Here is a 13,998-nt window from a genome sequence, read left to right as displayed (position 1 = left end):
CTGGAGTTCAGGCAATATTAGGTTGCACCTCTTAAAACATGTCAGGCTTTGTGGTGAAAATTAAAGAATGGAAAAATGATGAAATGTAACATTTTGCTTAGGGCTTTTTCACATTTCAGCAACGGGGAGAGAAGATGAGACAGATGGAAACACATTTGACAACTTTTATCATACTGGGTTTATTTTTCATGTACAGCCCCATTTATTTCCTCTTAAACAGCTCTCTGCAGAGTCCATGTTAAGTGGTATGTCTTGGGTGGCATCTTTGGTTTTCAGATCGACCAGTCGTCTCGCCAGTAAAGCAAGAAAGATGTGAGAAACAAATATTTTTACAGCACAATTTGGGGGGATTTTATATACTATTTCACCTCAACTTTCCATTTGAATGCATTCTTAAGTTGCTGCAAAAACCAGAAATCCCCCTCAACTCTGCTCTTTGTCTAGGGATGAGAGATTCTTACATGATATGACAAATGAAGTGAATTTCATGGTGAACAAAGAAATGTGTTTGTCATTTTTGTCAAGGAGGATGAAAGAGATAGACATTGAGAGTGAAATGCTGTAATAGAAAACACTCCACAGCTAAGGCATGCGTCCCCACTCAAAACCAACCCTCTGGTGATTTGAATGAAAAGAGCCAGCAGAGGATAAATGAGTCTGCTGCATGATAAACTATGCAATGCAGCTACGGAGCCTTACATGACTTCAGCTAAAGGTTTTAGCCCTCCAGGACTTCTTGATGGATGGTAAACAATCCTGAACTATTCTGAAGCTTGTATGAATGAGGTAATAGCAGCGAGACAGGAAAATGGACTTTGCCAGGAAGTCTCATGTCAGCATTTTCAACTGTCCATGAGAACAAAAGAGAAAGCAGAAGAAAAAAAAATCTTGCCACATGAATCTAGCTATCCTGTATCTGTTTGTGTGTGTGTGTGTGTGTGTGTGTGTTTCCATCAACGCCAGGCAGGACAGGGTGTGGGCAGGAGTCACCCCCTCCACCCTCCTCCAGCCCCTCCTCCCACCCCTCTCTGCCTGGGAAGGGCAGGCAGGGTGGGGCTGGCAGAGCTCGTCAGGGCCCCCATACCTCATAAGGGCATGACACAAGCACTGACTGCATACATCCGGGGAGTGAAGTCTTTGTCATAACACAGCTCTCTGCAAAATAAAATAAACACACGAGAGGGAGAAAGGAGAGGGTGGGGAGCGATAAGGACAGGCAGGGAGCCAGTGGGAGCAGGTAGGAGGGAGTGGAGAAAAAAAAAGTTGTGCAAAACAAAAAAAAAAGGGAGTGCGGGAGAAAGGTGGCGCATGAAACAAAGCGACAAGCCCCCCCAAGTTGATTACTATTGAGTAAGCCCCGAGTCCATTAGCCCAAATAACATCCAGGTGCTGCTGTGGCTATGGTGGCTTTTTTTCACTGGGGTGTAAACGACCTGCTCCTTTTCATGCTCCAACACGGGAGGCCGGGAAACAGGCCAGACAAGCGCCATGTCTCCTTGGGCTATTCCTCTCTCCCTCTCCCCTCCATCACCTGAGTCCCATCAAGAGTCCCGCCGCTCCTCCAGGCAGGCTCTGTTCATCTGCCGCCTTTGACATCACCCGAAAACATTGCTGCTCTCTCATCTGTGTGTGCGTGTGTGTGTGTGTTGAATGTGGGTGTCTTCAGACCTCCCTCCATTAACTGTTACAGTCCTCTTGCCACATCTGAGCTGGGGGGCCCCTGCGCTCACACTAAACATGCTTTCTTTTTCGCGACTTTAATGAGGACTAGGAGAAAGAGAGGGAGAAAGAATGCTTGGCAGAAAAAAAAAGGTGGAGGGATTTTTCAAAACAGCCACAGAGGATTTATTTGACAGAGGCAGAAAGGAGCGAGAGGGAGAGTCAAGAGACATTCTGGATGGGGGAGACAAATATGTGCACATGGAACCACATTACACCCATGTTACCTCTCATTACTTCCAGATAAGCAGCAGTACACCACAGCTGGCTGCTGTCTCTCAGTAATGACCACTATAGTACAAATTAGTGGCTGTGGTCAAGCCCAGTCTCTTTGGCTGTTAGGCCTGGACTCTGCATCCTCTGGGTCTGTGTTTCACAACTCGAGAGGCTGATAGTCATTCAGGCCATAAAGTCCCCTTTATTCTTGTTCTCAGAGTTGTGAAGTAACTGGATTACAGTAATCTGGTTACAGGACATACTACGTGCAATCCATTAGAGACAGAGTCAGAGTCACCTTTACTGGCCAAGTACATGTTTACGAGCAATGTGACTTGTGCTAAGACAGACACCTACACATATGGCATACACCATAAGTGCATGTTACAGTAGTTACATACTGTATATCATAGTAGACAACTTAAATGCTCCTCTACAAGTCCCTGAACCCTACTGGAGGGATGAATACCATCCATTCTTCCAAAAAATATACCTTCATTTGGTGTTTCAAGTACTGTTTAACATGTGATTCAAAAACCCTCCATAGGTGTTCCATATAGATATAATTCACATCGTTTTCAAAATCATTAAGACATTGGCATAATTTTATATGGAGTAATAACAAAGTTTGAGTATTGCTTTGTGCAAACTCATAACAGCATTAATAAGTGCTTTATAATGGCTAGTAAAGATCCAATGTGATACTAATATGCATGCTAATAAGTAACTAGCTAATGGTGAATATGTATGGAACATGGATCATTCATCTTGTTATCATATCCTAGATACCATATAATATATACCATAGTAGAGAAGTCTCCCTCTCAACACTGCCCTTCTAATATGAATTAATAACACAAAACAATCTCATCTCATGGTGCATTTAGTAGCTTTCAGTCATTTTATATGATCTTCATCAGCAGATGGAGTCGCTCAGTTGTCATGGAATTGTACTGTTAATGTTTACTGGCCTTTTCTTTCCTGAGCACTTGAAGTACTAAAAAGTTGACGACAATCTAACCTCAAGGTCCATTTATTAACTGTTATTTAGCTTTGGATTGTATCACATGATCGTCATCAGCAGATGTCTTTCCATGGTTTGGGAGCGAAGTCAGAAGAAAAACTGGTAACTGGACTCACAGAACTTTCATGAGCCCAAAAAGACAGACAAAAGACAGTAAATGGATGGCCACCACATCCTCTGCAGAAGGCTTTGCATGTGTGCTCAGGTGACTGTACAAAGTATGGAGGTACTCAATCACTCTAGTCTTCACCATTGCCCTCATGTCTCCAGTGCACCTTCATGGGGAATGTATTGTGCATGTCAAAACAAGAAGTTCGATCCTTGCAGGTAATGATCCTGCGAACCTCCTCTCCTCCTCACCACAATATTTGCACTGTTTGCTGCTGCTTTGTGTCCCCTGTTTAGCCCTTTTTCTCTCAGAGGCGCTTCACCTCTGTTTCGCCCCTTGATTGTAAAACAGTTTGCATTATAGTGCAAGCGCTGTGTCGTCCTGTGTCAACTCCCTGCAAGGATGTCTGTGAAACATTCACTCAGCGGGGATACAAGCAGTTACAGGAGGCTGCATTGGGGCCAAACCAGGCAGAAAATCCACTCATCCCTGTGGTGACCATTAGATGTGGTATGTTGACGTGATACAGGACCGAGTGGTGTTTGAGGTAAGGAGGCCTCGTCAGAAGACACAGCTCGCAGTCTTGAGGATTTCAGCCTTAAAACACCGTGACAAGGGAACAAAGCCAAAGCTGTGATCCTTAAGCTGCGTAATGACTGTGTGCATGTCATCCATAGGGACTGATCTCATTTATGTTTGCACTGTAAGGGTATGTGATCCTCATGCTCTTGCCTGCATTCTATAACAGGGTTCAGTACTATATCAAGCATTGTTGAGGGTGGGTCTGGAATCTGTCCAGCTCCATTATCGCTAAACTGCAGATTTGTGAAGAAAGGTGTATCTAGATTTGTGAGCACAGTGAGTGAAATGTGCGAGCACAGTGCTGGGTGGAGATTGCCTAGGTGAAAGCAAAGGTGTGTGTGTGTGTGTGTGTGTGTGTGTATGTGTACATAGCGTATATGTTTGTTCATATTTTTGTTTGTACATGCCACTGCTTCAGAGTTTGAGTAAGGCATTTATCTCCTACTGGAGGCCTCCAGGAGGAAAATCTGTTTCAGCACTGAATAAATGTTATTTATGGCCACTTTGACAGATGCTCATACAAGAACTGTGTACACGGAAGCCAACTCCAAGCACTTGGCATAAACAAACCAAGTGGATAAATCCTAGTTCAAAAAGCTGCTTAACATTACCTTGAGAGGATTTTGCTTGTGCAGAGAATGAGGAACATTGTTTGGAATAGTTCAAGGAGCTCTGCTGATCGCTTTAAACAGAAAGTTTTGTGAATGAGCAGTTTGTTGAAAACATGCTGAAATGGAAAAAAGACACAAGGACGTCATCGTGTTGAAAAAATACAGCATGGACGGTAGTCAGTGGAGAAATATCAGAGGTGGCAATCAACACCCCTATGACTATTAGGGTGTCAGTGCCCTGGTCAAACACAGTGGTAATGCCTGCCAGCATGGCTGGAATCTTAACACGGCCATCCTGCTGCCTATGATGCAATGAAACCATAAACCCACTCATTCAATGGAAAATCAAGCATGTAGTGACAGATCAAAAATTATTGCTCTGACTTTTGCCAAACAAGGAGTCACTTCTGGCAGGCAATATCACCCAAGGGATGGGACGGCACAACAGATGATCATCATCTCATGTGATTAATTTCCTTTAGGCTCTTTCTGAACATTCGAGCCATATTTTAAACTTCTCATGCAACATTAATTGAAAGGTTCTCCAGCAGAGCCACCTGCTTTTACAACAAAGGATTTCAACATAGATGCAACTTGATAGCAAGTTGGACGTGCACTTGTTTAGGCAAAAGTCGCAGCTACGCAAGTGGATTTTTGCTGTGCAGATTTTTTCACCTCCTGATTGTGTCAGTGTGGAGAACCGTCAACGTGGGTCAACTTGCCATGTCTGTGCTAAAGCCCAAACCCTCTTGGTTCTCTGTGCCCCCTCTCTGCCCTATGCTGATGCACTCTTTCTACTATTCTACTTCAGTGCTGCACACTTGCATTAACCCACTTTATTATACTTTATTATGTTTGATTTGCCCAGTAAAACACACAGTTCCCATGGCAATGGCGAGGCTCTACAGTGAAAGCCTTATTTGTTTGCTGGATGGTTTCTTCACCCTCACTGGTTCACTGCCTTGGGTTGGACTCACATGTTTGGTGGATTTGATGAGCGAACAGCAAATGTTCACTGCGTGTTGGAAAAGGTCCATTTCTGACCCAATTCTCTGCTCTACAGTGTAAGCTAAAATGCCATATTAAAAACAACATGCTGTAGCTGGTGTGGCAGGGTCATTGGAGACATAATGAAAAAAGAAGTGTGTGGCATTTTTTGCGTTCATTGAGTGCATTCCATTCACTTTCCAAATTGCAGAATTCCCCAGTCTTGAACACATGGCAATGATAGGTACTGTAGCGTATTGATGCATGCTTTAAGTGCCACATAACCCATAATGAAAGCCATGTGTGCCATGATGCATTGTATTTTTGAGAGAAAATGTAAGACAACAAGGTATCAGATCTGACGCCCAAAATTACAGAGCATTCCAAACTCAGGCTTTAAAAATTAGAAATCCAACACTGGTGACCATCAGATTCCTCTTGGGATTTTTTTTCCCATTGCAGTGAAAGAAAATGCATCATCCTGTTTAACTGCTCTGAAAGAATACATCATTAGCTGGAGGTTCACAACCAAACTGCAGGGCATTTTTACAGTGGGACTGGCTGAATAAATCAGCTCTCTTGGAGTTCTCAAACTAAGTAGGTTTTACTTGGCCTCTTTGATCTATCCAGAGCACCTGCATCCGATGTCTCAGGGAAAATCCTTTAAAAGTCAGAGGCATGTTTATGTGGCTGCCACAGAGACGTGCTTTCTCATCACTTTATTATCAAGTCTTTTAACTCCGTCTGTAAGAAACCAGACTGAAGCTCCTGAGCGGTACCAAAGCACGAGCATGAGGAAATACCTAAAGACATAATAATCATTAAATGATTAAACCAGGAAAGCGGGCACTGAGTCATCTCATGTGTATTCAGTGTAAGTGCTGCAACTTTCAGGAGGCACCTGTGTTCCATCAGGATGCCATTAGAGTCTAAAAAGATCACGTCCAGGATCCTGCAAACATCCTGTTTCTCCTCACTCTGTGTGTATGTGTGTGTCCATGTGTACTGTATATGTGTGGAGGAGTAGGGGGCAGGGAGGGGGGGGGACTAGGCTAAGTTGTTTTGTTTTAATCAGTTTCGCCTGTAATCACACTACTTGGAGCTGGCAGGCGATGAGACTGGAGATGGGCCCGATGCGGGTAAAATGACTTCCTGTCTCTCGCTCTCCCTCTCGCTCTCTCACTCTCCGCGGGCTGACTCATAGCTGGGGAGCGGCCGTGCGTGTGAGTGTGAAGACGAGGGGAAGTGAGCTCACTGGTGGGCCGAACTGGCCCTCTTGGGGCCAAATCACTGCCCGCTAATTAACCACAGAGTGGCCCCTTCCCAGCAGCACCCAGCAGGGAGTCCGCTCACCACAGCCACTGAGCTAAGAGAGTCAGTGGTCGCGACGTGCAGCTCTGCAGAACTTTCTTCAATTCTCACTGTATGAGCATGTGCACAAGTGTTGATCCTCTCACTAATCTAAAATGTACCTGGCAAAGCGCAGCTGGCATCTGTGTTCGACACTTGAGTGACATCAATTGTTTTCTTTGAGCGTCGACCTTGATGATCTGGCTGTGGTCCTGGGACCATGTTGCCCATGTTGCCATGACAGTGTGTACCTTGTGTTGTGTAATGCGTTCCAGATGGATAGGTAAAGCCAAACATACTACATTACACCAGCGTCTGGTAGAATAATCTTCTACCACCTCCAAAATGCTTTCCTTGGATGCAGAAAGGAAGTGATGATCACGATTTACAACAATCTGCTTTGATTTCTGGAAATCTAGACCACCACCTTGTCTTGGCTGGCTGTGACTTATAATCTGGCAAGGTGGGAGTCTGTGGCTTGAAGCTAATAGGCTGAAGAACAGCCAAGCCCACCCACACCTGACAATCAGAGGTCATATCCAATAAAAAAGGCAGGCATAAAGTGACCAGGGATTTGCTTTTTTGATTTTTACTCACTCTTGAAAAGTCAGAGTAACTATCTAACAACTCACCACAGAGTTTTAGGGATATTTTTGTTCTGACAATAGTAAACAACATATGGTGGTCTGGCTCACGAGGGAAGCAACATGCTGATCGACAGATACTTTCCAGGAGAATATGTCCAACAACGGCGCAGGAATGATTAATGTGGTCAAGTAAATAGAATAATCTTCTTTTGCATGGTTCTTCTGGGGCTGAACAAGACCCTGAATAAACTCTTTAATATGGATTCTGTTCAGCAGCATTACAGCAGTGCAGTTACTGTACACAGAAAAGCTCAAAATGATTTTTCTGCTTGCTTTTATGTAGTAAAGGCCGCTGTGCCTCTAAGCAAGAGCCTCTTCAATGGGTGCCTGTTTGTGTTTTTCTTGCTTTCAAAATTAAATATTTCTCCAAATCAAGATTGGGATCCAGCAGCTTGAAGGGAAACGATATCCATTTTTGGGCAAGGTGATTGAGAATTAACTGCACTGCTGACATTTTGATTTAAAAATCCTGGTTTGTGGTGTGGACACTCAAAACCCAGCAGCAAAAGACAAATTGTCCCCTGAACTCCATGGAATTCTGTTTAGTCGGGTTTACCGTGAGAATTTTTGTGTTTCTCATTACTGATGATTTCTTTTTCATTTTGGACCACACATGAGGTAACTCGATGCAGACAGTGTCATGTGAGATTTAGAAGGCTGATATATTAATACTTATACTTGTTTTAATAAAGACAAATTACATAGACATATAATAATGTCTCCATAATCTGTTTGGAGCTCCCTCTGTGCACTTTAAAATAGAATCATTGCTATCTGTTACAGTACTGCTTGAGAAATAACCAGTATTGAGAGCCCTATGACAACCATTGACGGGAAACGCGTTAAAGCTTTGCATCATGGGATGTGTCATCAGTTGAGCAGTTGGCATGGCACTTTGTTGATGTAATATGGCAGTCATTATCTTCCACACTCGCTGCCAAAGGAGGAATACCCTCTCAAATGTCAAGTCAGATCATCTCTGTGGAAAACCGCACTGACTACAAGAGCCAATTTGTCACATTTGCAGCTTGTGGCACCACACCAGCTCCAGTAACATTCATTATTGCCCTGATTGGCCCTCATTAGGAGAGCAGTAAAATGAACTGACTCTCTGCAATCCCACTAATCATGCAGATATTGCATTTTCTTTTCATTGTCAAATTCAATTGTTGGCCTGAGGATTAATTCCATTTTTGGACTGCACTGCAAATGACTACCACTTTGACTTTAATTGCCAAGAAAAATAAATGCACAGGAATTTGTCTTGGCGCTGTTAGTGCAGAGGCAGATGGACAATATACAGACCGTACTGACAGACAGAGTAGAACAAGGACAGCGGGACCTCACATTCTGTGTGTGTGTGCAGGAATAGGGAAGACGTACTATGAACACCGTAGTCTAAATATATGTATATACAGTGCTTAAAGAAATATATGTATTTCAGCATAAACTGCCTGCACTAAAGTTTGTTTTTAATTTGTGTGTTACTTTCAATGCAGATGGCATGACCTCCTTCAATGAGTGTGGCTTTCAACCCAGTGCAATGTAAAACATTCTGTACATTGTTTTCTTTAACATAAATTAGTTATGACTTTGCCTTAAACTATTTTGTGTGTGTGTGTGTGTGTGTGTGTGTGTGTGTGTGTGTGTGTGTGTGTGTGTCCATGGGGTGCTGATGATTATTCTGTGCTGCACTGAACAATGCTATCGTTGCATAGGCATGTGAGAATATAGCTAGCTTTCTATATCCAGAGGGCAGGAATGGGATGGCTCTTAGAAGCATCCGGAACATACCTTTCTGTTGTGATTGGGCTGAGATTAAACTACTGAGGTTACAAACACAAATGTGGACCACATATGAATTAATGCAAACTACAACCATATGAAGCTGATGGCAGACAAATGAAAGAGAGAGAAAATAGACAATGACTGCAAGGTCTATTGTAATTAGAAGCAGTGGGCCTGCTGGAAATACCCCACTGAATTGATGAGATTGATTTTGTCTCCGTCTGCACACACATTTAGAAGTGCACATTTTTGCACGTGCAAATGTGCACGCACACGCTCGCATGTGCATGCACAGAGCTCTGGAGGATTTACTTTTCCTGGCATGCCTACCATACTAATACTTTTATACACTGAAGTGAAAAAAGAGGTTGTAGTCAGGCTCTTTTGCCAATAGCTGTTGCAATACTTCTCTCATGCAGAGTGAAAATTTGGGGTTGGGAATATGAACCCACAGTGTTACAGATATACACTAAGCAGGAAAGCCAGAAACCTTTCTGTAAAACCACTCCTGCATTTCTGGTCCTATTTAACTTGATGAACGGTGTTAATACATGTTCTGTGGAAAAGCAAAACACGGTTGGAACATTTTTTAAAATAAGTAGCTAAACTTCTTGGATTAATTGAAAGACAGTTTCATGCTGTTAATTCCTTTTGCAACACATCAATTGCGGCAAATTTCCCCTACTGAGATAAGGAAAGGTAGGAGTATGGGAATGTAGAGCAGGGGTTGTAGGGAAAGCATGTTTCTGAGGGAGAGCCCTGCCTTGATTTGCCTTGAGAAGATAATAAACCAAGCCATTTTTGTAAAGGACACGCTCTTCTTGCTCAGGTTTGTACATACAGCTTAGCTTTCAGTCTGCTTTCAATATTGTTCCACAGCAGCTGGCAAGCTACAACACACACCTGGGTAAACACACTCTGCTCTAGCTCTTGTCCTGCTCTCGCTCTGTCTCTCAGTGTAACCGATGAAGATCACTGGCTGTTGCAGGGGCCTTCATTATCTTCATTCTTCATCCCGCTCACTTTCGGGCTCACAGGGCTCAGCTCTGACCGCAGATCAATCTCACTTCACCGCCACTGTCCATCTAGACACCAGAGGGACGCCACGTCCAAAGGCCCACCCAAAATCCCTGCAAATCCTCCCCATGCAGAGCAAGCAGGACTCACAGCAGTGTGCATTACCTCAGGAGGCTGACATAGCCCAGCCCCTCCGCTCTGGACTGGAGGGCTCGTTTACAACCAGGACTTTGATTGTATCAGCTCTGGTGATGTCAGCCTGCTCTGCTGCTAACAGCTTTCTGCCACTCTCTCCCAATTCTCCCTCTCACTCTCTATGTCAGTCCTGCCAGCAGATTAATCCATGGCTCAGCACCACACACTCATCACTTTCCCAACAACAGGCACAAACTCATACAGCCTAGAGCAGGACATAGGCTGTCAATGTCTCACCTGACTGAGCTGTAAGCTGCTCTCACCCAGTCCTGTATTACTACTTAGTTCAGCAATTTTTTTTCACAATATTGAAAAAGCCTGCTCCTGCACTGACCTCCCCTCAATTGCAGCATGGGCCTCCAGATGCTGGTGACTTAACCCCTCGCCTGTAAAACAAGAGCAAGAAAAACACCCTGGTTATGATGACTATATTGGTGGCCTCGTTCTCCCAGGGAGCAGAGGCTTGGCTGAGGCTCTGTGCGACTACAGCGGGCCAGTGGGTATTAGTGGTTACTGTAAAGTTTTTTTGGGAGTCATTTAGTTTGGTATCAGACCAGTACGCCTCCGCTGACCCTTCCTTCTCTGTCATGCTCCTTGTTGTCCCCCCTGCTGTTCCCCCTCAGAGAGAGGAACTCCATGTTAGAGGTTTGTAGATCTCACCGTTATTTATTTATGAGTGTTTAAATGCCACAGCACCCTGGCAAGGGCTTTAATGGAGGTGAGACACTCCCATGTCGCACTACTCCCCTCAGTAAAGTTTTACAGCGTCCCACCACACTCTCCAGAGAGGCCAGGGGAAAGTGACGCCATAGCCTAGGAAAATACTCTGTACTCATGCCTGGGCTGACACTCTGGTGCAGTAGAGTTGGGGGGCTGTCAGGTTTTGATGCTCTTTTCCTTTCAAACAATTCCAAATGCTACAGTGGTCAAATATCACACCTTAAAAGCAGGAGTAAGCTGCTAAAATGCAGTCAAAACAAAGGATTGCGCCACATTTGATAGCAATTATCACAACATAATGTCGCTCATGTAATGGCGCCCCCTCAACTTGTGCTAATCAGCCCACAAGCCAGTTGTATCTGTCAGGCTTCACCACCACTGCGGCTAATGGATCCCTACTTTATCACATTGATTCTCCCTGTAAAGCCAGCCCTCCTGTCAACCCACCCACCTTTCCCCCTTCCCTCATATGGCCTTGATGAGATCCAGACTTGGTGTGGAAGCATATTAAAGTGGCCCAACAGTGTCAGCAGGAGAGCTAAATGGAAGGTAGTGAAATCTTTTGAACCTCTGTTACATTATAACAGTTCTAAACACATCCAGCTGGGTCCAAAGTTCAGCGAAGACATAAAAGCGCCATTGCATGTTACCTTGGAGGATGATAATAGCCGAGCACCACTAAAACTACTAAGACAGTCCACAATCAAAGGGCCCAGAGGAAGGACTCCCCGCACTTCTTACTGGCTGCTAATGGCCTGTGTGTGTTAGAGACAAGCTATCTGACAGTCGTTATATCTCCTATAACACACACTCCTTGTGTTGTAAAGACAGGGAAGTTTTTCGGTGTTAGTGATTAAACTCCATTAACTTTGGGTTAATTAAAATACAAAAGACTTGGAAGAGCAGTAATTACCCTGTGCCAGCCGGATAGGTCACCCTTTAAGCAGGTTACAGCACACTGATCTTGATGGGAGGCTCCTCATGTCGTGACTTCATGGCTGCCAGACGTCTTTGCAGACTTGTTTAACAGCAGTTGGACTGCTGACATGGACAATATTGCTGATTCTGTCTATATTACAGAGGAGATGAGCTGGGCAGACATAGCAGAGCGAGGCCAGACAGTATACAACATGTGTGTGTGTGTGTTCCTTGAGCTATGTGTTGGCTGTGGGCTCCTCTGTGGCGTTTCAACCACACACGATAAATATGAGCTTGTGGCGAGGCCGTGGTGCCCCAGGAATGCTCACATGTGGTGGAGCGGCTCTCACCACCATTGACAAGAGAGTTAGATGGCTTTTGGTCATCAAGATTCCTGGTGGGGAGAACTACATAGGAGGCCATTTGATTTCAAGACTTGAGGCCGTGGTTGCCAGTTTCCTTTCTGGCTCACGTCTCTTACTAAAGCGTGTTATTTGTTTACTCCGAACTCTGACGAAGCAACCAATCACACTATTGTTTACTGGCTGACTGATCTCGGTCAGGGCCAAAAATGCACTTAATCACCAGTTACCAGCATTTGAAACAAACATGGAATGGCATGGTGGACAGCAGTATTTCCCAGATCAAGTGCAACTATGAATGTCTCTCCATATTTATTTATACAACTCAGAAATGCTCTCACAGCCTCCATGAGGCCGAAGTTAACTCCAGCATTGCTAGATTGGCCAGAGATGCAGGATCTGGCCTGAAAAGTGACCAAGTAAGAAGTTCAGGAATGTGTGCAAGATGCCAAACATAATATGAGCCCTGATAAGATCAGTCTTGGCTGTAAGGGCATTCATCAATAAGACATTTAAACCCAGCGGCCGCTAGACTAACCACACCCAAAAACACATAATGCCCACTGGCTATTTGCACACAGTCCTCATTACTTTGCTATCTGCTGGTATTTTGATATAATTGGACAGGACATGACCTCTTCCTTGCAAGCCAAAACAGACTTTAACAAGTTCAAACTTATCAACTCCATCAAACTGGCCAAGTTAGACAAAGTCAACGATATCTACGATGTGTAAATTGATGCACAGCAGAGACAGTTTTATAGAAGCCACCTCACCAAAAAGAAAAACATTCGTCCTCATTGTTGTTTCAGGGATTTAATATCAAAAGTCTTGAAACACAGAGCCAAAGTCATTTGTTAACATCAGCAATTTTGCCAAACTTTTTATATGAATCTATCATTCATGCTGTAACCAGACATTCTCAAAATGATGCTTGTTCCTTACAGAGCTCATTAAACACTGGCATAAATAATACGGCAGCTGGAATTTGATTTTATAAGCACCAACAAGAAAACAATTACCACAGGGATTTAATTGGATCAGTTATACAGCGGTCAGCTAGTAAATCCATTTTCTACCATACATCAATAGTTTTAGGAAGAAGTCAGTGTAATTCATAGGACTCTAAAAGGCTCTCTCCTTCTACACATCCGTCATCGGAGACTAATCTGTTGTCTCCCATAACTTCATGGTTGACAAGGGTCATTCGCCTGAGGCCCCGGCGGAGACTATATCCCCTCTCTGGACAGATGCAGTGGCATAAGGGGGGTCCGGATGCCCCCCTCTCCTCCTGCTGACCTCTCCCTCTCTTCCAGAGTCTGAGAAAGGGTCCCGAGGTTGAGAAGGTCCTGGGGACTGGACACATTGCAGCATTAATTACACACTCAGTTACCATTGAGCCTAATGTTTGGCCTCCCCCCCCTGGGGTTAACTCCTTCCTGACAAGCAGGGAAAGTAATGGGGCCTCTGTGGCTCGTTTGCCAGCAGTCAGCCAAGACAGCTCCTCTACGTCCTCTTCCGCAACCCTCTTCTCGCTGACTGACAGCAGCTAAATGCTTCAGTCCCGGGTCGCTTTGCACGGGGATCACACACAGGGAGGAGGAGACGAAGATAATGGGAGGTGTGAGGCAGTGGGTGACAGGCGGGACTCTTCATCCCATCAAAGGCTTTTTCACTGGTGGGTTTGTGCAAACAAAGAGGCTTTTTTGGGGCGTTATCTAGCGGAGGCTTCTCCTGCTGACATCCTCACTGT

The sequence above is a fragment of the Chaetodon auriga genome, chromosome 11, assembly GCF_051107435.1.
Source record: "Chaetodon auriga isolate fChaAug3 chromosome 11, fChaAug3.hap1, whole genome shotgun sequence".
Classification (NCBI taxonomy): Eukaryota; Metazoa; Chordata; class Actinopteri; order Chaetodontiformes; family Chaetodontidae; genus Chaetodon; species Chaetodon auriga.
This window is presented reverse-complemented; position numbering follows the sequence as displayed.